The 26609-nt window shown below is 35.6% G+C and overlaps 1 protein-coding gene across 5 annotated transcripts in view; it reads left to right on the top strand.

Annotated features, from left to right (window-relative positions):
* PACRG (parkin coregulated) overlaps positions 1-26609 on the top strand; it is a 258467-nt gene that overhangs the window by 166501 nt on the left and 65357 nt on the right. The gene's annotated exons all lie outside the window — the stretch shown is intronic.

Raw genomic sequence — 26609 nt, 5'->3', positions numbered from 1 at the left:
CGTATAATACAGTAGATAATTACTTCACTTTGCTTAATGTATTATAAATCCATAAATAGACATTTGTTATATGTGAAAAGTGGGCAGTTCTCTACTAGAGAACAGGAACAAGTAACAAAGAGGAATACTCAGTGACAAATGCGGACTAAAGAATACAAGCTGATTAATTCAGAAATTTTGAGAGTTGATTATTCATTATGCTGTACTTGCACGTACTGCACCAGAACTTCTTTTCAGATTTTTGGGTTCAGTTCTAAATCAGAGTTTCATAATGTTGTTTTCTTCTGCTTTTGTTTTTCACATACATTGTGTGTAAAATTTTTTGCAAGCAAATGTTATTTGTCCTGTATTTCTGTCACATAAAACCCCTAACAAAACTGGATTTAGAGACTAATTCACGTTTCAGTGTTTATATCATTAGCATCTGGCACTATAGAAAAAACGTTTCTGGAGTTTGTAGAAACCACACAAAATATGTACTCCTCCCAGTGCTAAATGCAACTAGTAGTATTTACAAAAGCTAGCACATGTTGTCATTCTAAGATGTTGAGCACAGATACGCTAGCAAGTCAGTAATTGTATCTTGCAATTTACTTGTTTCCAGAGACAAAATCTTCCAGCAGTAGAACATCTGAAAATCTGAAGCAATGCTATTTTTGTCCTGCTAAGTTGTTACCTGTACGTCAGGAAATTCTGATTTTCTGTAGGGCTGCCTAACTCTTGGAGCCCCCACTGACATTAGTGTGTATATAACTTATTAAAATTGCTGGCGTAAAGACAAAAGAAGGAAGAAGCATAGCATTGCCAGTGGTTCAGCACACTAAATATTTGAAAAAAGGCTGCTATTTTTTTTTCTGAGAAATCAATATCCCAAGTGGCTTGATGACAGAAGAATATAGTAGTTACCTTGCAAAAAATGCAGATCTCTGCAGAATGATCAGGTAGATGTTCAGTGTTAAGTTAGAGAGGCACTGAAAAATCTTAATCAGAATATTTGGCAATGCCCCTACTAGCAGACTGAGTGAACAATCTAGAGGAGTCTTTCCTCTTTCCAGCTTTTGTATGTTAGATCAGCATCCTTTCAATGCTACCTGATGCTTCAGTAAGAGAATAACATTAGGCCAGTAGATGCTTACAGTTACAGAGAAGCACAGTAGAATGCTGGAAACAAACAGAAGGAATCCTTATAGGAGAGTATTCGTAGGCCACTGTCAACCAAGTCAGCAGCCACCAAACATTCTTCCCATCTTTTGTCCCTCCGTTACTTTCCCTCAGTGCATGAATCCACTTTTACAACTGGAAAGCATAGAATATCTATAGTCAACATAACTTGATACGGTACTTAAACTATATATTTCATGGTGTATGAATAGTTTAATTAAACATAACTGTCTATTCAGGCAGAGAAGGGCCAAATATACCTCTATAGACTTGATCTTGCTGGAACATCAGTGTATTCACAAGACTTGAAGTTCTGAAGATTTGCTTTCAAACAGATGCTCTAAACCTCCTTTTTTTTTTTTTTTTAAGGATAATTTGTTTCAAAATTTGAACTCTTTCTCTCCAAAAAAAAAAAGAAGGTGTAAAAAGAAGGTGTAAGACTTTCAAACTCACACCTAAAAGTTTAGACACCATGAGATGTTTTTGTAAAGTATTAGAATTGTTTTATTGTGGAAAATTGTACTTGACTAATGGATCAAGCACAATGTTTACTCCTAGAAACCAGCAGGAACTTTTGACATTTTTTTTTAATTATAATTCCTAAAAGTCAAGCCCTGAAAAATTTACCCCTAAATTTAAGACCCTACATCAGTCTTCTCCACATGACAGATTTCCTCTCTTTACATAATCAATCAGATGTGAGTTAACATTGTTGTCTGATGAAACTCCTCTCATTCTCCATTCATTAATTACTGTTTCCCATGAGGAACTTTGTCTGTGGAATGTTCTCTTTATGCCAATCTGAAGTAGCTTGATTCTCAACATTTTACAAAGTCCTGCAAAGATGCTTTGTGGATAAATCTGTATGCAAATGGGATTAATTTGTACTGCTAATATGTGGTGACTGTAAAGACTTAATATCACTTGTCTTCTCAAAGTCACTCGAGTAATTGTGGGAGTTGGAGGTACAAAAAGCCTGCTGGTTTAATTATATGGTTTAATTTCTAAAGGATACTAAGGAACTGACAATTTAAACATACATCGAATCCAACTTGGTATTTTGGATAAATATACCCTTTTTTTAGAAGTTTGTCACCTGGAACAAATATACTTTAAAAATAAGAGAACAATAACAAAATAAAAGGATATTCTTTTACAAAAATGCATTTGAGAAAACCCGTAAATTAGTTGCAACCTTCTTAAGATTCTCCAACACTGGAAATGGAAGAAATGTCATTCACTTTCTGTCAGTAGATGATCACCTGTATGTTTAAAGGCACTTTTCTATATGGTTGCTGAAGAGAAGAAAATATCATAATGTATATTTTGTGACCTACTGCTTTTCATATTCTATCAGTTTCATTTCAAAATTCACATTTATTTTATGAACAAATTTTCTCATTTCATTCACATTGGAATTAATTTGTCTTATGCTTACATTTTCAACAGTTAAAGTATCAAACAAAATAAAGTTCTATTGCAGATTGCCTATTAAAAGTTTACCTTGCCTTTCAATACTTAACCATTCTGAATCCTCAAGACTAACAGAGTAGCTGTGAGAAAACAGGTTCTTTGAAAAGACTTCTGCGAAGAAGTAAAATCTCTTAAATCAGGATTTTTTCATGGTGTATTAACAATCCCAGGAAATGTTAAATGCAAGAAAGTATATTCTATTGAAGTCAAGCTTTGGACAATATTTGCTTTGGATCATATTTTAATTTGGAAACTTTACTTGTTCCTACCTTTTCCATTGTGAGCAATTTTTTCTTCTCTGAACGTGTCTATAAGCTGAATAGAAGCTGTCAGAGTACAGAGAGACATTCAGGCCCAAAACACAAAAATGCTTATCCAGTGTTTTTCTTCCTTGGAAGTAAGGATATTTTGTAGAACAGGGAAAGTATTTGTGATGAAGAAGCTTATCCTAAGAAAATATTTTCTGTTGTTGCCAAACTAACATTTGATCATCTTTGAAAGACATCTAGTATTTAACACACTTCAGCTGAACTTCATCTGTTCCTTCTACTGACAGTTTCAGGTTTTTCTGAAAGAAGGAAAACATGTTCATAAATTAATTAAGTTGCCACTCCATACTTATGATGAAATCAATGAGCTGATAGGGGAATTTCAAGACAGCATTGCTAGACTAGGATTGCTGTACAGTTTTTCATCATGGACAGTAGAAGAAATTGTTACTTAGAGTGTTATATGCTGTCTGATCACTCATATGCATTAGTGGCAGAGGTCAGAAGCTTGCCTTTTTGGTCTGAGAGCACAGAAATTGCAGCTGTCTGAAAAAAAGAGCTGTGGGTTAGAACATGTTAAAATAGTGGGGTTATTGTTTGTCAGACCGGGTGCAAGAACACAAAAAAAAAAATCCATGCTTCGCCAGAAGAGAAAAAGCACAAGAAAAGAACAAAAACATTCCTTCTGCTAAATACTAAACTATAGTCATTGGAAAGAATACAAGAGGTTATTCCAGCTCTTTTGTTGACTAAATTGTATGTTCTTCCTACAGACAGTTCCTAAAAAAGAACTGTTCTTTGTTTTCCTATATACAGACACCCTATCTGTTGTTTATGAATATAATCATAGCATGCATAGTTTAAAATGTGGGACTATGAGATAGGCTGTGTTTCTCTTTTTGGTTTGTCAGTCACTAAAAACCATGTTCCTTATTTATTACAGCTTCTTTGTCATTTGCTAACGAAATTTCTGTCTCTAAACTAGTTTATTATACATTGCTTCTACTAACCTGATCTGTTTCATAAACATGGGACTATATTCTTTTATCCCTCATATTTAGGCCAGATATGTTTTGTCTACCACCATTTATTTTTTTACAGATGAAAAAAATTCTCCCCAAATTCATGGAAACAGAGTGTCTTTAAGTCCTCAGGGCCTGTTTTGCTGAAACACTTTGTCAAGCTTTGGACAGGTGCAGACATCTGTGGCTTTATAAAGCTCATGGCTGTCATGGATTAGCTGTTGTGAAGAGGATCTCAAACTCTTTTAGTTCTGGAGTCTCAATTTACTGATTCTGCTAGACTACCCACTACCCTCTTGCTCAAGCATGTGTACAGAAATCCAAGATATCAATGCATCATTAGAAATTGAAGGCAGTTGAAGGCTTACCTATGAAGGAATCATTCTGACTCCTTTGGCAAAGATCAGATAGGTGAGATATTATGAAGCATTCATGTTTTCCTTTCCTGGTATTTTGTTTAGTGGCCACTATGCGTCAATGGCCCTCTACATCAATATTTCCTAGTGTTTCAATGCAGCAGCACACTGAAATAATACGTGCAGTGTCTGATTATCAGAGAAAGCTCTACTTACATTTAAGTATATTTATAACTTTTATAGCATTTTATTGCAGGTTTGAAAACTGCATTCTGACTTTATTAATGCCTTGGAAAAAAAATCTTTCTATTTTTCTCTGTCAGCAATCCTTGTGTTCTCTGATTCCATTAGTAGGATTACGGTCAGGTTGCTATTCAGTACAGCACTGGAATTTGTTGCTTCCTTTTGTACTGAAGTACAAAAGCTCTTGTCAAAATTTTTTAAAATTGTGAGCTAAGCAATTTTGCTTCTGCGTTGTCAGAAAAGTGAATGTGTGGCAGAGCTCTTCTTGACAACTGATTATCTAGATATTTGCCAATAGCCTCAGCACTAGGCCTCTGGTTTTGTATTCGGTTGAATGAAAGGTAAAAGAACCATAGATGTAGTTATTTTGGGGGTTGTTTTGTTTCGTTGTTGGGTTGGGTTTTTTTAAACCAACCTTTCAACAGTGCTGTTTAGAACATCAGATGACTTTCACAACTTAAGAGCTTTGACAAAATGACATCAAAAGAACAGATAATTAATGTTATGCTACTGACGCTAGCAATAGAGTGCTATATTTGCTTTACATAAATCAAGACAGAGATTTTAGTCAAAAGAGTTCAAAACAGGTGAGAGTTCAGTTCATCCTTTCAAGTTGTTCCTCTTAGGTACACTGGGGAAGAAAATGTTTGAAAAATATATCTGATCTCTCAGCTTGAATCAATTGGCTTACAAAACAGACATAGTTTTGTAGCCTACTCTCTATTAAGAATGTATGTTGTGTCATAAGCATGGTCTCCTTTCAGGAATTTCTCATATGTAAGAACTAGGTCTATCTGTTCTTTAGCACACTAAAATTTATTTTGTTATTTTAATAGACCTATTAACTCTTTTATAACAAAAAAGAGTAAAAACATTATCACCAAGAAAATGTTCTGAGCTTCAAGTGCAATTTTGTTCTTCATTTACAAGGGAGCAAGTCCAAATCATCTGTGTAGCAGATAAGGATGCATAGAAACAGGAGAGTTCAGTGGATGAAGGGGAAAAGAGCAGAATTCAAAAGGAGGCAGGGTGAGAACACAACAGAGAAGTCTTGTTATAACTGTCTGTGAGGTCTGGTTTCTCGACCTCAGACTGGAGAGATTTGAAGACAGTCTGTGAGGAAAGCAACACAGCTTTCAACTATTTCTAGTATGAAGCTCATACATATTACACCATAATGACAAATTGATGCTCAGTTCCATTATGCATATAATGAGCTTCAAATAAAAAGGTATTAACTTTGAACTACAGTTGGTAAGATCACAAACCAAACTGTGTTCATGCATCAAACACTTGTGAACTTGTACATGTTTGCAATAACAGCACTCCGTGTCCGGTACCAGAGAAATACATTCCATGTATATAGTTCAAGATCCACTGATAAAGACCAGGGGTCATCAGCAAGTGCCAGTGACCAGTGTAGATTTCCTCCTCCCACCTAAAAAAAGAAAGTAAACAAGATGTAATTTTGGTATGAATTTTTATACATAACAGACATAACATCTTCCCAATATGAATGCATTAAATATAAATGTATGCCCATATTTTTCTTTAAAGCTTACCCTTTTAATTTTTCATCCATTCTTTGTTCTCTTGACATTTGTCTTTGCCCACTCTGTGTTTTTGTCCCCTCAGTTATTATCTTCATATCTGAAATAATAACTTACTGTAAGCCTGTAGCTTATACTGAGCAGGAAGTCTTCACTGTAAGCCAAGTAATTTTACAATAGACAGGATAAATAGATGAAAAAAGTCTTGAAAAAATAAGTGGTATTAAATTTGTAGACATGAGCAAAGTTTTCGAAGGCTCATCACCCAATTAGGCTAAAACAAGTTTTGACCCCATGAAACTAATGGTTTACACAAACACAAACGCAAGCACAGTATTGGTCAACAGGACTCAGAGAAAAGAAATACACCATGGCTAGCTCAAAATATGGGGATTTTCTCTAAGTATGATCTCATCTTTGAATTTCCTGCTGTCTTAGTACTTAGTTTGGGACAATTACTACATATTTTTTATGCTTGCATTTGACAAATATACTCTCAGTTCTATCTCAGCATGAGTGAAACATTATTTTCATCTGTTATGAGAGAATATTTATTAACTTTTGAATTTCCATAGATCTCTCCTTATGCTAGTTCTGTTATCTAACAGGAGCAATAGCATTTTCCAATTTTTTTGTGACAGCTATTTGGTGTTGGAACATTGAAATTGGGACTTCACTGAGCAAATGAAGATACAACTTTGTGTAGGTAAACTGCAGTTGTAGCCAGGCACCTACCTCAGCCTGATTCTCGGAAGTGATGCATTCAGGGAAATAAATCAGGATTTAAGTGCCATTTAAAAAACCCAGCAGTCAGTTTTATAGGTGCTTTTATATCATGATTTAACACTCAATGTGTATTGTTTTCTTCACTATATAAAACATAGTTAAAAGGCTTCTAAAATACAGTCATCAGGGAATCTATTCAGTATTCAGTGGAATAATTTGCACTGTACTGAAAAAGAGAAAATAAAATGGTGTAACATTAATAACCTCCAGTTTAGTTTATCATGAGAAAAAAAGAAATTCTTAAGAAATTACAATCATTTTGAATTTACAAGTACTTTGAACATTTTCATTTAGAAATTATTTGATTTTTAAATCTATATTGAAACACTTTGCAACCATCTTGCTTTCTAGTAGCTGACAGACAGCGAGGATATTTGTTGCACAAAGCAGTATGACAAGTTATCTCTCTAAAGCAACCTGGTTCAGTTACTGAGACCACTAAAACTGAGTAAACTGGCTCCAGGAAGTTAACCCTGCAAGAGAGTGAGACAAAATCTTAGGCAAAACGCCATGATAACTTGTAGAGTTCAGTTGCCCCCACACAGGACTTGTGTGCCATGTAGTTACTGCCCTCTATCCTAAGGACTAAAAAGAAGCAAGTGTTATTGACAAAGCAGCAAGGTGGAGCATCAATGCAGAAAATTTCTATTTACATGTGTATGCTTTAGGAGTAGCAGTTTTGTTTCAGTCAGTAGGTCCTCGGAGATAAAAGACAAAATTAATTTTGTCTGCTATTCCTTGATTCTCCAGTGGAAAAGCAGTTGTTGCTTTAATTTTCAAGCTTTTCCAGGAACATTTAAATGATCATCCAAATCTTGAAGCAGCCTCAGAACCCTGTCTACTCTCCAAATTCTTGCCATATTTATAGGCTCTGTAACCTTCACAGGGTGCTGTTCCAGCAATGCCAGCGATGAAGGGAATGCTTGCAGAGGCTGGCTCTCAGAATTCCTACCTGCCCAATGCCAGCCGAGACGCATGACAAAACACCTTGTGACCTCTCTGCACTAAAAGTCCCACTGCTGTGTGACACTAAAAAAGCAACAGTGGCAGATCTCGTGAAAGAGCTATGTAGTCAAGGTTTGAATGCTCTGTTATCAGGGAATTCAATCCTTGTTAGCTGTTTAAAGTCAAGCTGGGTGGAGCTGTGGAATGACAAACACTCCACCATCCAGGTGTTTTGTAAATGGATACTTTCTAGCATTTTGCGGTTGTTTTTTTCAGGTTTTTGTACCACCAAATACTGCTTTTACTGACCAAAAGCCTCACCACTGCAAGTTTCATTTAAAAAAATAGTTCCTTAGAAGATGCTCTGAGCAAGAATCTTTTACTTGAGCAGTCTGTGAAACCCAAATTATTTGTTTTTAAAAATCATATTATTACTGCTGACAACAGAGCTCCTTAGGATGAGAGACAGAAAACTCACTCTGGCTCATTAATTAGCAGGCTGGCTTCTCCACCCTGCCCTCCTGTGACCTGAAAGGACACCAGTCCTCCTGGCAGTACTCGCTCATTTTGGACCTGCACTTTTGGCAGGGAGAAGCAGGAGCAGCACAGCTCCATGGATGGGGACAAGCCAGGAGCCAAAGGTGACCCCAGCACAGGCTGGTGACCCTTACCAGTGAGCACAGTCCCATACAGGACCCAAATGTGGCAGACAGAGCTGGTAACAGGGTCTACCAACAGCCACAGCCAGCGGCGGCCTGAGGTCTGTCCAGCAGTCTCTGCCAGCACTGAGACTCTGCACAGGTAACACTTACTCTTAGTGCATCTAGAGTCCTGATAAGCTCATTTGCTGTTAAGGTGAACTATATATATATATATATCATAAAATAGAAAGTATAATCTACTTTTTAAAATCCTGTTGTCTTTGCTGTTTGTACATTCATATGTGGAACTACTGGCAGACTCTTCCAGTTACGTTCATTAGCTTAATTTAATTTAAAGTGGCATTTTTAGTAATCTCACTTCTGTAGTGTCAGGTGGGCAATTAAGGAAAGATAATAGGCCACATGGTAGGTATAGTCTGTTGCAGTTTATTTACTATTCTTTAATAACTATTTGTTCTCTATGCCATTTTATGATATCAAATAAACTCTTCACCTTAAATATAAAGGGTGTTTATTCACCTCGTTTTCATATAAATGACAGTGAGAAGTAGCTAATAAAGATAGGCACAAATATGACATTTTCAATTAATTATTATGTGCAACTACTTGTTCTCTATATGATTCTGTTTTGGTACACATTATGTCCCATATTCAAATCCTATATTAAAATGATCCATGGCTTTTCCTTAGTCTTCCCTGGTTTTTGCAGTTCCTTGTTTTTCCTCTTGACTTTTCTTAGTGTTTGAAAACGCAGTAGGCATAGAGGAGGAGTCAACATCTCTGACTCCTTTCCCAGTTATTGTTTATACTGGGTATGTCATATAATGATCTACAGCTTAATTAAGTCAGAAACAATTGGCTGCCTAGTATGGCTTGCATATGATTTTATTTATACACCTTAATTATAAGAACTGACTATATCGTAACACCCGCCTTATCTTGGTGGTTGGTCAGCAGGGGCATTGCCTCACGTTGTGGAGAAAGGATATGCTGTTGCTGTCTCTCAGTGACAATGGCTGGGCTACTGAGTTCTGAAAATTTGTGTGGTTTATATTCAGTGAAATTCCCTCTGCAATGGGTATGCTCATAATTTCGGATTTCTTGTCCTGTGATACAAAAGGGCCATTTCCAGACTTGGAGAATCACAAAGTGGAGTTCTTTAAAGGATTAAGAGATTAGGAGGTCTATGAGAGGTATAAATGATGCAGAACTACTTTCTCAATATACTCCTAAAGTTGTCATGACTTTGCACTCAAAAAACAAAGCCCCATAGAGTGTGAAACAGCAATGAAAGTTAAAACATTCCGGATAGTTAATTAGAAGAAAATTCAAGTCAGTTTGTGGAAATCTGAGACAGTTAATTTCTGCTGTAAACTTCTATATGAAGTCATCCTTGGGACAGGCAAGCACTAGAGAAGATTGTCCAGACAGGCTCTGGAGTCTCCATTCTTGGAGTTTTTCAAGACCTAACTAAACACAGATCTGAGCAGCCTGATCTGATCCCACAGCTGATCCTGCTTTGAGCAGGAGCGTGGATGACAAACCTGTTCACATCCCTTCCAGCTTGAATCACGTTATGATTTTCATGACTCAGACAATTTTCTTTACATCAGGAACAAAACCCACCACAACATATTTCGCACCAAATGTAACTCTGAATTTCTTGTAGATATATGCTCCATAACATTTTTATTTTGGAACAGAATATCAAACAGAATTGACAACTGCCTTATACATGCAGAAAATCAGACTGTAGCTTTTACTGAAGAGTAATGTCAAAGCTCTGTATTCCATATGGATGTCACCAAAAGGAGTCGTGATTTCATCAACACAGCTGCTAGCTTTGTAATGACATATGGGAGTAACTTCATTTTGATGACTGTTCTTACAGCAATGTTTCCTCCGCCTTCTGCATTTTTCCTGACATCATGACTTTAAATATGAACACCATTTAAAAGGCAGTAGTAATTTTTTACAAACTCTTTGTACTTGTGTTAGCAATCTAACTTACCTGTAGAATTAGTATTGTGTCAAATCTACTATTTCCTAAGGAACCAGATATAACTTTAATTTGTTCTCTAATTGTAAGACAGATATTTTAGTCTAGGATTCAGTTTGTCTTGTAAAGCTCAGTGTGAACTTAGGCTTTTATACACACACAAGTCTTTCTGGATTTTACTTCCATAGGAGAGATTAGGGAAGAAAAATAATTACAAAATAATAATGTCAAGGACCTAGAAAGGATAATAAGGATCTTTTGTATTGATCTTATTTCAAATAAAATATTATTCTACAAAGTCAATGACTGTCATGACAAATGCATAATAACAGCATAATAACTTTCCATATGCTATGCTATATTTAATGTCATCTTAGGGTATGTAGGAGTTCCTGAACTAAGATAAGTCTGTACAGAGATAATTTTTTTACAAATAGAAAAGGCACCTCCATAGAATAAACCCTCTGATTTATGAGGAAAAAATGAAGCATTTCAAGTCTGGTTTTTTTTAATGGGAAAATATTCTTTGATTTTTTATTTTGTTGATAAATTCAATGTCAAACCACTTGGATTATCATATTTCAATAGGTATTTTCTGCTGCAAGAGGATGAAAAAGAGAGATGTTACCTTTCCAATTAAAAATACCCTATGTTTTAAATGTTTTCAAGTGTATACAAGCAACCTCTGCAAGTGGACATAAGACATATTTTTTTTTTAATTGAGAAGAAGCAGATGTGAAAGGCAGGTTGATTTTTCAGCTAGTAAGAGCAATAGTCTGTCTTAGTTCACACACAAACTGAACTTTGCAGGTTCAGTTACTAGATAAGGCAGTGGGATAAATATTGCATACTTCTGATATCCTTCCCTTATAACAATAGTCATGTGAATTTAATGAAAGTAGTAAATGATGAAACGTGAAGCATTTAATGGAACAACTGATAGTATTTGCAATCATTAACATTGTTTTAGGTAAGAGTTTTCTATTATATTCTGGTAAATGAGGTTCAGTGACTTTAAATAATATTAATATTATGTTAAAGTTAGTAGCAGGAAAATAACTTTCAATGGGAAAGTTAATTTACGTAAGACTTCTACACACTTTTAGAATACAAACATTTTGTTAAACAGTTGCGCTTACAATTACAGCTTTATGATATGCATTTTATTTGTAAAGAGTTTTTGCTTGGATCAATGAATGGCATGCACTGACATGTTTGTGTTACGCTGAGATCTGCTATAAATCTTGATACGTTATGAAAGCTGCATCCATTCAGTTTTCTTCCATAACTGAAGGTGAACCAGCAAATGTCTAATCACTGCTTTAATAGGACATAGGTCCCTAGCTTTTTTTTTTTTTGTTATTCTTATTTTCTGTATTTATATACTCATTAAATAAACTCATCTCAAATGCCCCGTTGACTATTTCATGACCAAAGGACAAACCCGGCTAATGTTATCAGTCAGCATGAAAACAGCAAAGGAATGCTTTTCAAAAGCCACAGATGAGAAGGTCCTTTGAATGTAGGAATGCTGAGATAGGCAATCAACAGCACAGAAGATGAAGATGTAAGCTGACATAATAAATGAATAAAATGTATGCCATGTCAGGAAACATAAGTTTAAAAAATCATACTTAGCAGTGAAATTGAAACATTCAGTTCTAACTCTTGAGAGGGTACAGGAATGGAGGAAAATAGTGCTGTATTAAGCTTAAATATAAACCTTTTACTTGAAAAATGACTATATATAATGTAAACTCACGCAAAACCTTTAGGTTATGATGAAATATCACAATGGATTTCAAATAAATTTCAATTCAAACAAAGTTCACCTTAAAAGACTGGAAATCTTTCTACAGAAAAGGAACCAAATGTTAGTAAAAATTCAGCTCCTATCAGGGAAGTGGTTAATTTCATTCCTTCCCTGGGACGTTCCTTTGTAACTCCTGGCAACCCTAACACTTGCAATGTTTTTATCAGTCACTAAGACTTTAAAAACGTTACTTTTTTTCCTTTACCCCCAGACTCCCTTATGATACAGAGAGGAACAATAATTTTTCCATGTAAAACATCTTTCTTTCAATTTTTTTTTTTTTTTTCGGACTTGGTCATAAGAAGACTCCAGAAGGGTCCAGTAGTAAAAAACACTGACATATGCATTTTGAACAGTCCAGCAAGTGTTGTATAACACCCAACATTTATTAATTTTGAGCACTACTTTAGCTGAGCAGTGGCCTTCACTGACTGGTGAACCAGCTATGTAGTTCGCCCTTGCTACCTGAAGTCACTGTTCAGCCCCTACAGCACATTTATTTAAATCAGCCATTCTGAATGACACTGCCCTAACTTCCCCTCACCAGTGTCAAGAGAGACTTGTAAGCTTACCCTTCTCTGCAGCAGTTTCTTCATCAGTTTCTTTGCGGAAGAATCTTTATCCCCAGTTGATGCCTATGAGAGCGCTACATGAGAAGGAGTCAAAGATGGCCTCTGGGGAGCTGGAATTGAGGTTGAAGGTCTCACATTAAAAAAGTCATTTACTTCTGGTTTAGTTTTGCTCTTAGGCATTATTCACAGCTTTGCTCTGTCTTCAAACAACAGGAGCAGTGGCCCCACTAAAAGAAAAGAAATCTAAAGCTACTGAATGTGCTTAGAGTTAGTAAATATTAACTTGGGGTTTCAGGAGTCAATGCACGGTATGGCAAGAGAGCCTCCTCTTTTCATTTCCATCACCTTATTGTTGCTGTACTTTTATTATTTCTTTCTTACTAGACTAGGTATTTCTAATAATACTTTTTCACAGCATATGGTTTTATATGTCACTGGAGTAAAATTCTTCTTCCTTAGTTTATTATTGTTGTGATGAGTTGTTTTCTTATTGGTACTAACTAAAATTTAATGAATATTTACAATGAAATACAGAAAAATATTTGTTCCAGTGCTTTGTAGTTCTGGGCTAGACATGTAACGCTTCAGTATATATTTTAACATTTCTGGTGCTGACTGCACAGAAGTTTCAGAATTGGTTTGTGAAAATCACATACTCAAGCTATGATTGATCTCACAGAAATGTCTTATTGTATGCTTTTGTTTATGGAAATGTCAGTGTATTGGCTTTATAATTTTCACATTAGAGGATTCTTTCACCATATATTTCCATGTATTTTTTTTACTTTCTTAATTCTCAAGTAACATAAAACTGAATTTCTGTAAGAAAGGATTACTTGGAAAAAAAGTAGGACAGGGTATAGTCATCATTGACAAAAGTATTTTGATAAGAAGGGTAAATGTGTGTCTAACAAAGAAGCACACAATAGTTACTGATTTCAAAGGGACTGTTTCCTCTTGTTCTAAAGTAAATTTAACCCAAATAATTTAAGATGTCAAGATAACCAAGAGTTAAAGTAAACATAACTTACACACTGGGACATTTTTGTTATTGTTTTTAATTAAACAGAATCACAAAATATGCTGAGTTGGAAGGGACCCACAAGAATCATTGAGTCCAACCCTTAGCTCTGCACAGGACTATCCTAAAGATGGCGTGTGCCTGAGATTATCATCCAAGGGACTGTTAAATATTTTAAAGGACAAATTTAGCAATTCAGTAACTGACTCAGAATAAAATAGTCTTCTCAAATTAATTTTAGAATGAATTTCTATCCTACTATAATCTCAACATACTGTTTTCAGTTTCTTTCTTTATAAGGTGTGGATAAACGTGCAGATATGCATGATGGAATAGCTCGGATACCTACAGATTAGTGTTTGCTAGTCATGGTCTCTACAGTCATTAGCAGCAGTTTCACAGTACTACAGTAGCAGTAACAGTTACTGGCCCGAAAGCTCCCTGTTGTCTGCTGGTGAACACTTGGGAAGCAGCAGCACACCGAGTTGTCTTAGCTAAGGCCAAGCCAGCTGGAAGTGCAACACAGTTCAGAGACAAGGAGAGTTAACAGCTGGGATCAGGATAACTGAATCACTGAGTGCTGACCTGGGCACCTCTCAGTAGGGTTTCACTGCCCTATGTGGATATAACCAGGTGATTTTATTTGCCACTGTAGATACTGCTAATTAATTCCCCTAAAATCCATCCCCCCCCTTTCACATGGTTACCTATGTGGTTAATTTTAAAGTCAAGCATATTTCACTGAGGACAGTTACAATATTTCCTTTGCAAACTTAAGTATTCAAGTTCTTTCAGAGTCAGTGTTTAAATGTCTGTGAAATTTAGAGGGAAGAAAAGCACATTTTATCAAATTAGTTCTGCCATATTGAAGGCTTCAGCTTTATAATATCTTAGTTTGTGCCTCTGCATTTGAGTTTCTCAGGTGAAATTGTACTTTAAAAGCGGAGTGTGTTGTTTCTGGGATAAGGAACAAAACCAAACAAGTCATATTTTTTTCCTAGTTTTTTAAGGATTCTTTCTTCATATTTTGAAAAGTGGTAAGCCTTGACTTTGTTTGTCTAGAAGGTACCCAAAGTATTGCAGACATCTTTATGTTGTGCTTGTCAGGAAAGGATATTTTCAAGAAAGAAAACTAAAATAGATTTAATAGCAAAGAGAGTTCTTCACTAATATCTTTCCTTTTTACTCCTTTATTAAAGCAAAGAACTCTCCAATTACAGCTTCTGCTGTTATTTTCAGAAGTTTTAATACTATGGGCTAACCTGATATTAGAGTGTCTTTTGTCAGAGCACCAGAAAAAGCTTTGAGAAACATTATCCATAGTTTGAATTCCTTGTCATTGTCACAGTTTTAATATCACTGCTCATAGCATCAAACTTCTTCTGTTTCTTCTTCCAAGTAATCCTGTAGGGTCATGTGTTTTTAGTGAACACAGCCAATGAATCTGTGCTGTACATAGGAGTGATCAGGTCAGCTCCAGAGGGGTTTTATGAGCTAGTTGTGTCCATTTTATACTTAGGTTTGTGGTTACCCAATAGTTAACATCGAGCATAAATATGGGGTGTTTCCAAAAAGAGAAGTCCTTTACTACCACCTGCCCTCTGTCCCAGACACCAGCTATTCATTCCAGCCACATTCTCAGTGCTGGCTCAAGTGGTCATGCAGGGAGTCAGATCAAAGCTGTTGTGGGGATTATAATTAACAGTTCTCTTGGTTTCGGTTTCATGTGCTGATGAGAAATATCAGGATTTGTTCCTTGTGTGTATTTTTTGTTGTTTTTTTCATGTAGTATTGGATTATATTTCTATACAGATTCTTTATCATGAAGTCTCCAATTCTTTAGCTCAGTACAGGAAGAAATTGAAACTCTTTGACTTGGATAGCTGTATTTACAAGAGGTCCATTTTCAGGCACTTTCTATACTAGATTACAAATGTCTTTGCTTCCACAGAGAAAAAAATTGAATTCTATAATTTAGAATGAAGGTTTTTTTTAAAGATAAGCAATCCTAGAACTATTCTCATATATAAACATACATAAGCATAATGGCAAATTAAGTTTTTAAATGAGTTTTTAAAGAGTGTTTTCCAAACATTTGTATACAAGCTTAACTTGAAGACTTAGGGCCTGTTCACTTGCATAAAACCATGCTCTCAGGATTGTGATAACCTCCCCTCCCCTCCCTTCCCTTCCCCTCCCCTTCCCTCCTGTAAATCCTTGCCAGGCAGAAGGCACAAGGAATGAATAGTATTACCAATCTGTTTTCCAACATTATAGCAGAGAAACATGGGCTCGGTTCTCTCCATTATTCTAAGCCAACACATTACATGGAAAAGTAAGACAATCTGAGCATAAAGATTACACTGAAAAGTGTTTTTCTCTCATTCTATTCTGCAGTCTCTCCATTGATATGTTAGTATCAAATTCAGGCAAATTAAATTAAATACTAGATTTGGAGCTTTTCCTACTCAGAAGTAGGTCTCATGAAAGGTGATCAGTATGAATTCACAGACAGTTCAGGGATACTTTATCGAGAACTGAAAATGGTATTCAGTATCCTGGGGAATGGTCCCTATTTCCTGAGCATGTTTGAAGAAAGGGGGTATCCCTTTCGCTGTGTAGTTATGTTGTACCAAAATGTTTCACCAGAATCTATTCAGTGAATTCAGTAAAATATATAGCTTGTTTCTGAATGACCAAAACTGAAGTTTAAAGTCCAATATAATGTCAAAACCAGAAAATAAGCTGCCTTTGTCACTGTTCTGTTAATGAAGTCATTACAATGCTAGTAAATGAAAGTTGTGGTTAACCAACTCTAATTGCTGGGTTCTAAATGGTTTCATTCTATTATTCAGAATTAAAGAAACCATTCAGAAACTGCAGTTTTCCTAAGTTCAACACCTATGAGCTATTTTCAAAATATTTTTGTAGTTTCCTTTATCTATTATAATTTGCCGTCTTATCTTTGATCTGTGCTTCTCATAGTTTCTTGGCATTGTCTCTTGTGTTGATCAAGCTACACCCTTTCAGTGTGTACTACTGATTATTTTATGTTACTCTTTTTAAAGATACCTCACACTAAATTAACATTTTTTTGTTATACTGGAAGCAAGGCCATGCCTCAGAGTGATTCTTTAGAGCAAAAAGCACAAGTAGATTGTCCAGTTTGACTTCTGTTCGTAGCTAAATATCAAATTCTACATAGCCCTGTAAAACACATAGATGATCAGATGCAGAGCTAGTTCTCTGGATACATGATTCTGTAACTCCATTTCTGCCTGCATGGTTTGTTGATGACTAATTCTGACACAAGTACAATAGATCCGAGCCAATAATCTTTTTTTACGTTGGTGATCTTCAGTCATAAAAATAGTCTCTTGCAAACAGCCGCATAAGATTGAAGAGAAACATCACTTATTCAATGCTGGGTGGTAGGTAATGTGAAATTCAGGAAGTGAGATACTCATTTTCAATTACAGTTTGCAGTGCGTATCAGGCCAAGTTACCCCAACCAGCACAGAGTGCAAATTTTGTTTTGCTGCACTGCCAGCAGTCACTGTACCATGGCAGTAGTAAAAAGGTGACATTTCAGAGAGAGAACAGTTGGCATATCTGCTGTTATGTGCCTGCACACATCTTGGGAAAGGCAGCAATAATTTAGTTAGGGCTTATTCAGACACTGGCCGATAGAAACAGCTATGGAAATGCACTGAAGTAATGCATCTTCTGGTACTCTATTCACACAGAGTCCCAGAGTGGTATTATTAATTTTTTCAGCTCTAGTAGTGCCCTTCAGATTTGACAACAGAAGGAAAGTTGTTGCGGTTTTACATGTTTTCATTTCTATCCAGCTGCCTTTCTGCAATTAGTGACAGTGGGGAATAGTCTAAAACCCAGCAATGACAAAACAAACTGGGGTGATGGTGGACAATAAATAATTTTCATTGTACTGTGGAGGACAAAAATTGCAGATTCTACTTGTGTAGACTAATCCTTTAAAGAGCTAAGAAAGCCATAGTCCCTCATGGATGCATCTGGTGTCACTCTTTTTTGGAAAATTTCTTGACTTCAGATCACCAGAATAAAACACAAGCTTTTTGACTACAGGCTACCTACGGAAAACAATAAAAATTCTTAAAAGCTGTAGGAACTTATAAATGAAGAAAGTTTATATGAATACTTTTGAAAAGGACAGACTTTAGCTTGCAAACATTTGAATTTCATACACATCAAGGAAAGATTGATACCATGGGTCTATAATGATGAGTGAAGGGATGAAATTTAAAAAAGGACACATGAAGCTGAAATTAAGGAAATACACCCTGCTGTTCTGGTATTTTAGTTTGACTAAAGAAACAGTCACCTAGGACTTCCAAAACTAGAGGAGATAAACTTTGAAAAACTTAGCAGAGGACAAGTTACGCCACCAAGATCTGAACAAGTGAACAGCCCCTTCTCTATCCTTACTTGTATTATAATATTTCTATAAAGAAGTTTTCTACTTAGATGCTAAAAGGAGAAGATTTCACCTTCAACAAGCCAATATGATCTTTATAGAACCCATTATTAGGAGATAAATCGGTAATCAGGGGATATAGTGCTACATATGCTTTAAAGGAAAGTTTAAATGTTTGTCTGAGGACTGCCGTGTAACCACAAAATCATCAAGAATGGAGCACATTTGAAGCCTAGGCCTGTGAAAGGAGCAGAATATATTTTTAGCAGTGCTTCATAATACGATGTCTAGTCAAAACTCAAGATCCTTAAGCATCTTTATATAGCATTCTGAAACACAACATCATTTCCAAACATTTGGTCACAGGCATCTTCATCAAAAATTGGCTTCAGAAAGTAATACCTACAATGCCTGGGTTGAGGTGGTAGTTTTACTAGTCCTTATAAGTTTTTTTTTTTTTCCCACGAAGAATGAGAAAATGAAAATATAAAATAAATTATAAAATTACAACTTTGTGCATGAAAAAAAACCAAGACATTTCAATATCATACCAAGCAAGAGAGAATACTTTATGTTATTGTGAAAGTTACTGCATTTGTTCCTCAAAATTATCCTATTATTTTAATAAATAAATTAAAAACCAAGCTTTATTTATTTATTTATTTATTTATTCTTTAAAAGCAAATGGGGTTTTTGTTTAATTAAACTTCATTTTGGTTCCAAAAGATCTGCAAGATTAAAAAAATATCCTAAATATTTTAGAGAAATATAGAAGGTAGTGTTTACACACCTTTCATGTTTGATTTTGAGAAAAATTCTCTGATGATTGCTGGTATAAAGATAATTTCTCTTAATATTGTAGGCTGGTATTAGCAGTTTGTTTTTATACTACCAAAGAATTTATTTGAACTCCATGGAGCCTATAACAGAGCCATAATTTGAATTTTGATCTTCTTCAGAGAATTGAGCTCCGTTAAGTACTAAAGGCTGTCATTGCTGTAATATTTGAAACTGCAGAGGTTTGCAAAGGTTCCTCCTCCCACAGGCTTTAGCTATATTTGTCAACCCAATGAAGACTGTAGGGTGAAACCTGAGGAGTGCTGATCCCATATATCTCCTGCTGACATCAGTAGGAGCTTAGCACCTATGAGCATCAAAGGGTTTTGTTACTGCAGCTGACTCTCAATAATGCAAAACAATTAAAAATAATAGCAAATGGAACAAAACCCAAATGATGCAGTAGATTCTGGGAAAGGTTTTGAGGATACTCTAAAAATTCAAAATCATCTTAGTTTTACAAGTTTTGTTGTGACCAGACTGTATCAGTAAAACATGATACAGAATTAAATTCAGAATCAAAGCTGAAGTAAATTGTGTAATGATGAGGGTTTGAAAAGACTGGCTGTGATCTATACAAACCTTAATGCAAAGTCAATTTGAAGTAACACTATGACAGGAATCAGCATTGTCTCTCCTGCCAGTACTTTTACATTTAAATGATGTGTGTATCCGTGGGGAACATTTAGGCTTTTACTTTCTGTCCACCACATATCTATTTGCTCGTTGACATGGAATGATTTTTTTTACTTGTATCTGTAGGACTTTACACAATGGAGGTGCTGAACCAGAAGTGAAACTCCAGTAAAACACATAAAGACTAATAAGTAGCATTATTTATGCTAATGAGACTATAGACCCACCTACACTTCTCTAAGCATTCTAGGCTCATGTCAAAACTAATCAATGTAAATTTGTCACATCTTGGGGTTTTTGTGCCATACTGCTTCTTGTCCTTAGCAAGAGGTTTGTTACTGCGATCTGGTGTGTTTATTAGCTTTATCTGGGTGGTCTGTATTTACTTTGGGAAAAGCTGATTGAATGTCACTCACCTATTTTAGAGCTGGCAGCAAGGCTTGGCATATTTGCACTTGCTTGTGCCTGCAGTCAGTGGAGCTCAGACTTTGTTTTAGTTCTATACTATGCTTTGATATCTCTTTAGATGCATCTTTTGAAGTCCTTAATTTATTTGTCCTCAGGAGAGTCAGGAGTCCAGAAACCCTACAGACAAGAAATCACAACAGAGACATTTTCTAGTTATGATAAAGACATAGCTAAGCCCGACTATAACTGGAATCAGAGTTGCAATACCACATTAAAATTAAAGTACGAAAATGAATCACAGGAAGTCCAAGAACAAAGATCAGACCTCTAAACTATGACGGAGTAAGCCAGATTTTGCCACAGGGCATAAACATCAACCTGCACTTTCCTTTGAAAGCTAGTGCAGACGCCAGGGCTAACAATAACTCAGCTTTGCAACTGTACAGTAGCCAGTGTATAAAATCAGCCAAGTTCTCTCTGAAGTGGACTGTGTCTCATCTTTACTGCCAGCTATCCTTTCAGCCTTTAAAATGTTCAGAATGCATTGTTATGGAGAAAATCACTGAAGCATGAGCTGGCATATGAGCTTTTAAAGTTCTTTTCATTATTTTCCAGTCCTGGCTGTGGTTTTTCCTTCTCAGAAAGGCAACCTATCTCCTCTATCACTATCTTGTAATAGTCAGCCTTCCATGCCCTCTTTTTCCTTGTTTACCTCGTTCCTAGCACTTTCTTTTCTCTCTGCTGAGACATCTTCAAAGACAGGACTATGTGTTGATGTAAAAATTGTGCCAAAAGTTGCAGAGAAGGACACTGGCTTGCAGATGGGCAGCTTCAAGGGTACTGTAATGTCCACCTAACTGGACATCCATAATTGCCAGCAGTATAGAATAGAATTCTATTTTGTTCCTGTACCTTAGAAACATGAAAACTTGATTCGAGAGATAATTGATTATGGGTGTTTGGTTTGGGTTTTGTCCATTTGTTTGTTTGTTTGTTTGTTTTCTTTTGGTCGTTTTGTTTGTTTGTTTTTGGGGGTTTGTATGTGTGTGGTTTTGTTCTTTTTTTTTTTTTTTTTTTTTTTTTAATTTAATTGTATTGTGGAATTGCAATGACATCCAGCTAATTTTTGTAAAATTTCCATCTTAGACTGCACAATCCCTACCAGAGGGACCAGTGATACAACAGGAATTGAGCTATACCCCAATTTATAGTAAACATATAGTCCTGAGAAAGTTCCTCTATGCCTGCAGGAAATTACTCATCATGAATTAAAATGCACTATTCATTTGCATGCAGCTACTATGTGCCATCAGCTGTCTGGCACTACATGGCTGAGTAAAGCCTACCCGTGTAGATAAGTCATTGATAGCATCATTTTCCTGGGAAGAATCGGGCTTGTTGTGTAGCTATCTGTGGCCTGTGTGAAAATTATTCCTTTTTCTACCATTATGTGAAGCTGAGAATTTAGGTAATTTGAATTATTATTTTTTTAGGTCTTGTTGTTAATTTATAGTTTATAAGCCATTTCTCTGTAGTTTCAACATATTAGTGTAATATGCTGAAACTGAGTTATTGTGCCACTTGTATCTCTTTCCATGTCTTAGTCAAGAGATGTAACAAATATGTATGGCTCCTTATTCAGTATATCAGTGAACACATAGATTTAGCTCTGCTAAATCAGTAGGAATGACTACTCATTCATCTTCTGGTTCATTGATCAAATACATTTTCTTTGTTCAAAGCCTCATCTCACAATCATTACCTGTTTTAATAAGGTATTTAGTAACAGTCCTTAAACTTCCCCCATCTAAGACAACTTTGCACGTTTTAGAAAAGCTTTTCAGGTCAGTGGGATTACAACAAGAGTCACAGTCTTTCTATGAGGGTAAGTAGAATTCATCCCAAAGTAATACTGACATAAATATTTAAAAGTGTCTGTGACGCCCCCACTTTCAAGACAGACATTATTTGAGATAATTTGCCAAAGGACTTCACCATCAAATCTGGAGGATGGAGAGGTGATTTGAAATCAATACATGCAATATATGGTGTAGGTTTTTGCACTGTTTGTTGCACTGTTTGTGAAATAACATTTTTCAGCATCTTTTCAAATCAGGGAAAAGTCTTTGTAGTCTGTCTAAATTTCATTACCTCTAAGATGGAAATGTAATAAAGGATGATGCTTAACCAGGAGCAACAGGATCATTAAAACTTAAGTCTATGACTTATATTCATCAAAGAAAAATAAGCACAGCAATCAACTGGATTGTGTAAATGTATTGTTCTAATAACAATTTTTGTCAGCTCTGAATTGGACCAAAACTTGAAGGCAACTTGAAGGAATTGGAGGAATGCAGTTCAGTTAACCATATCAAAAAGATCCCAGGCGCATCATAATTTAAAACAGCTCTCATGGTATTTGCCATAGTTTCACAGCAGTTGCACAGATTAGAGCTAGATAATTTTTGAATGCATAGTTCACACAAAAGAGCAATTTCAAAGTCCTTTACCAAAATTTGTGGGAACATTGTTCATATAAAGTAACTGGACATACACAAGAGAATTAAATATTCCAGGCTGTTCTGTTCTACAGATGACATGAGCCAAGGTCTCCTTTCACTGATCTTGATGGGCTGCTCAGGTAAATTATAAAGATCTAATGAATTAAAGACTAATAGCTAACAGATGTACAGATGCTATCCACTCAATTAATGCTGCTGTACATTATGTGGAACTAATGCAAATTACTGTGTGCAGAATGTTTACAGATTGAAACTGTGCTTAGCAACTCCATGAGAACCTCAGTGGAAGTTTTTCCAATGTATTAGGAAAAGTGCTGTGAAGGAACTAGTAGGGTACAATCACTGTAGCATTTATTCATGACCTTTAGGTTCTAATGAGCTCTTCTTGCTAAAGAAATTTTTAATCAGTTTGAGTCAGTTATGGCTGCATTTTATCACTACTTTTAAACAGGTAAGATAATACTGAATTTTTCTACAGTTAAAAAATTATAAGCCCAGAAAATTAGTATTGCTGATGAAATGGTCTTCTGTCTCAAAAGACTTATTTAATTAAGTATATCTAAAAATAGACATATAAACTGTGACATTTTAAAAACTCATACTCTAGTGCCAATATGTCAGTTTTTTCAGGCTGCTGGTTTTTTTTCATTCACTCCTCAAAAAAGATGATTTGTCCAAATATTACAACAAATTGTTTCAAATGAGTTCAGGCCCAAACAAACATTTAAAGGGAACTCCATGATGAGTTGCAATTGAAATGAGTCTTATATACTCAATAGTTTGGTCATCAACCAGTAGGCTTTTTCGTATTAATAGTATGCACACTAGAATAGAAATCATCTCAATTTAATTTTTTTTCGTAACAGGTTGAGCAAATTATTGTGTAGTTTGGCAAGTGTCTAAAATTGCCTATATCAATCTCAAACATTTGAGCTGATTCTTAAGGTGAAGAAATGAGAAATATTGGTAGTTAAAAGAAGAACAGTGAGCAAAAAAAGTGCACTTCACCTGATGCTCAGAAGTTAGGTGTGATGTGTAAAAGACAGTGAGAAGTGATAAAATCAGTAGCAGAATCAGTACAAATTTGGTGTAAATCTGTATTTTTACTATGCACATGATATCACAGGAACAGGTATCATGATATTTAGACACTGTGTTTAAGCACTCCCATTTATAATGCCTTTGGTAAAAAAGCTTTTCAAAGCCAGCAAGGTAAGCAGGTTATTCTTCTTTCTGACTAAAAATATATACCTATTGAAAGATTCTTTGCTCACCTACTTTTTAAGGAAGACAAAGTCCATTTTTACATGCTTTTAAATGTGAAAATAACTTATTTCATCCTCAGCATAAACAGAGATACATCTGCTCAGTAGTATTAATGAGCAACTTGTAAGGAGTGGGGAAAAAAAAATTATTTGCATTAAGGCTTTTATTGCATTTTGTATATCAGTTTTGAAATGACGTTTGATCATTAAAACTGCCTCCCAGTCATTTGTATTAAATACAGTATTTTAATAATTACTATTTTGGGTCTTAAAATAGCTAGTTTATTGGAGACTTCCACTCTGAATTCAGGATTTAACAGTAGTATTGGGCTACTATGAACTGAAATAAAAGCAAAAAAACCCTACACTAATAATCTGCTGCAATATTAAACCTATTGCAATGTTTAGAACTCCACTTGATCTCTGGTGAGGAGTGTGTTAAATTTTTATTTAACATAGCCAGGAACTCCTGAAGCCTTTGCCAGGATTGTAGAGGGGAAGGACCACTTGAGGTTTGGGCTTCCTGCAATCAAGTAATTATCTTAACTGAATAGCAGAAATTCTGGGATGAGGTTATTTATGACCTAATTGACAGCCTGCACTGGTATACCATAGGAAAGGGAAAAAGACAATCTAATGGGAGGAAAAGCCACCCTTAACATGAACTATTAGAGCAATGGAATTACTTGGTTTGCATATTTTCAATCTTCTTGAATGTATGGTTCCTTTGCTGGGAGGAATTTAACCACTGTGTGCTGAGAAAATATTTTTTTTAAAAAACAATGATTTTGTGTCAGCATCCAAGATTCCCTTGCAATACATTTTTTAACATCTCTGCATTCTGGTTTTAAACATGATAAACAGCATTTCACACCTGATCTAACAGTTGTCCTGATTCAAATTCTTTTCCCTCCTCAAATGTCTGTCAGTATCTTTAATATAAGAGATATCAAAATGTTTGTAGTTAGGGTCAGTTCAGGATCCTAAACGAGTTCTAACTTTGCTCTTCCAAACCATCTTGTGGTTCAGTTTCTTGTCTGAAAAATAATAGTAGTGACAAATTATTTCCTGTCAGTGCAGTTCTGAAAATAAGCAAAACCAGGTCTATGAGCATTCAAAATAGAAGAATCTTTGGATTCGCTGGGTAAATATTCTGTTCATCTATGACAGTTATTAACATTTATAATAATTTATAATAAGTATTCTTTAAGCACTTTGAGAATCTTAAAACATTTTTATTATCAATAGGTGTCATTTGCAGTTTTCAAACAAAGAAACAATAAAGCCCGTTTTTATATAACTATTTTCACTTACTCACATATGGTATACATCCTTGCATACTTGACACCTGTTGTCTTCCAATTTCCTTGATTGTAGAGGTCATCAACCATAAGTACTAAGATTTAAAGCTGTGTAAGTAGAATTGGTTGACAGTTAAAAGAGCTTAGAATAGCCTACTATAGCTTCTGGTAGCTGTGTAACAAACATACACAGGATTTCCTCTGCTCTACTCTTCAGCTGAACCCAAGCTGAACCCCTTTTTTGACACAATCAGTTGATCAAAGATGAACAGCTAAAATGAAAGCAGTTTTTCAAAAGTGGACATGATAGCTTTGTCAGAAATCAGCCCTTGAGCTTTGATTAACTATTCTGAAATAACAGTCAGCCCAATTCTCAAAACTGGTAGATTTATAAAACAATAAAAATAACTTCTCTGGATATATCTCTTGGTGTCCATTTACTAAGGAGATTAATATTTACCTGTATTAGGAAAGAAATTGCTTTCTTGTCAGTTCCACGTTCCCTTTCTTAGTCTTTCCCTCTGTCCCAGAGAAAATATGGAGCTGAAGGGCTGGGGTTTTTTTTATTTAAACCCATGCCTTTTACATATTTGAACAATTGTTTGTGCATTGTAGGACTCACCCAGAACCTGTATGTAGTTACAGAGCCATTTACACAGCTTTTTGGGTAGAGACTGCACATAATGGAATAAGCACATCCCTCTCTTATAGAAAGATTCGTGTTCAGTTCTCTCTGGGTTTGAGGTCTTCTATGCTGCTCCATACTCAGTTTCTCCAGCATTTTTCCAGTCTGTATATAGAGGGATATAGATGATGGCAGGACAGAGGGGAATAATATAAATTACATTAATTTAATTTTCAATGATCGCAGAACCTTCTGAAGAAACCTGTGATCTCCTCTGTGACTGCAGCTGTAGGTTCTCGTGAGCTCTACCTCAGCTTTAGTATAAGTGAGGGCATTCTCTTTCCTGTCTCTCAGATGGATATAATGGCAACATCCCTTGGGAGTCTTCTGACTCATATGAGCTCATATGAACAAAGCCAGGAGGGATGAAGATGGATTTACCTACAAATCTCTTTCATTTTAAAGCATTTTAGCTGCTGCTCCTTGCCAAAACACCTTACTGCACTAAAATTGAATTATCTGTTCAGTAAAAAATATTTGGCCAAGATTTTGACAGATTTTTGAAGAGGGTGACTCACATCAGTACTTTCTACAGTTAGTTAGTTTAGCAGCTGCTGTAGGGAAGCTGAACAGCTAGAACTGGTACTGGGGTTGATATGATGTTTTTTCCAGCTCGTACTGCAGAGA

This window comes from Myiozetetes cayanensis, unplaced genomic scaffold, assembly GCF_022539395.1.
Source record: "Myiozetetes cayanensis isolate MyiCay16 unplaced genomic scaffold, myiCay2020 scf2-11, whole genome shotgun sequence".
Taxonomy (NCBI): domain Eukaryota; kingdom Metazoa; phylum Chordata; class Aves; order Passeriformes; family Tyrannidae; genus Myiozetetes; species Myiozetetes cayanensis.
The sequence above is the reverse complement of the archived record's forward strand: the minus strand, read 5'-3'. Positions and strand labels throughout refer to the sequence as shown.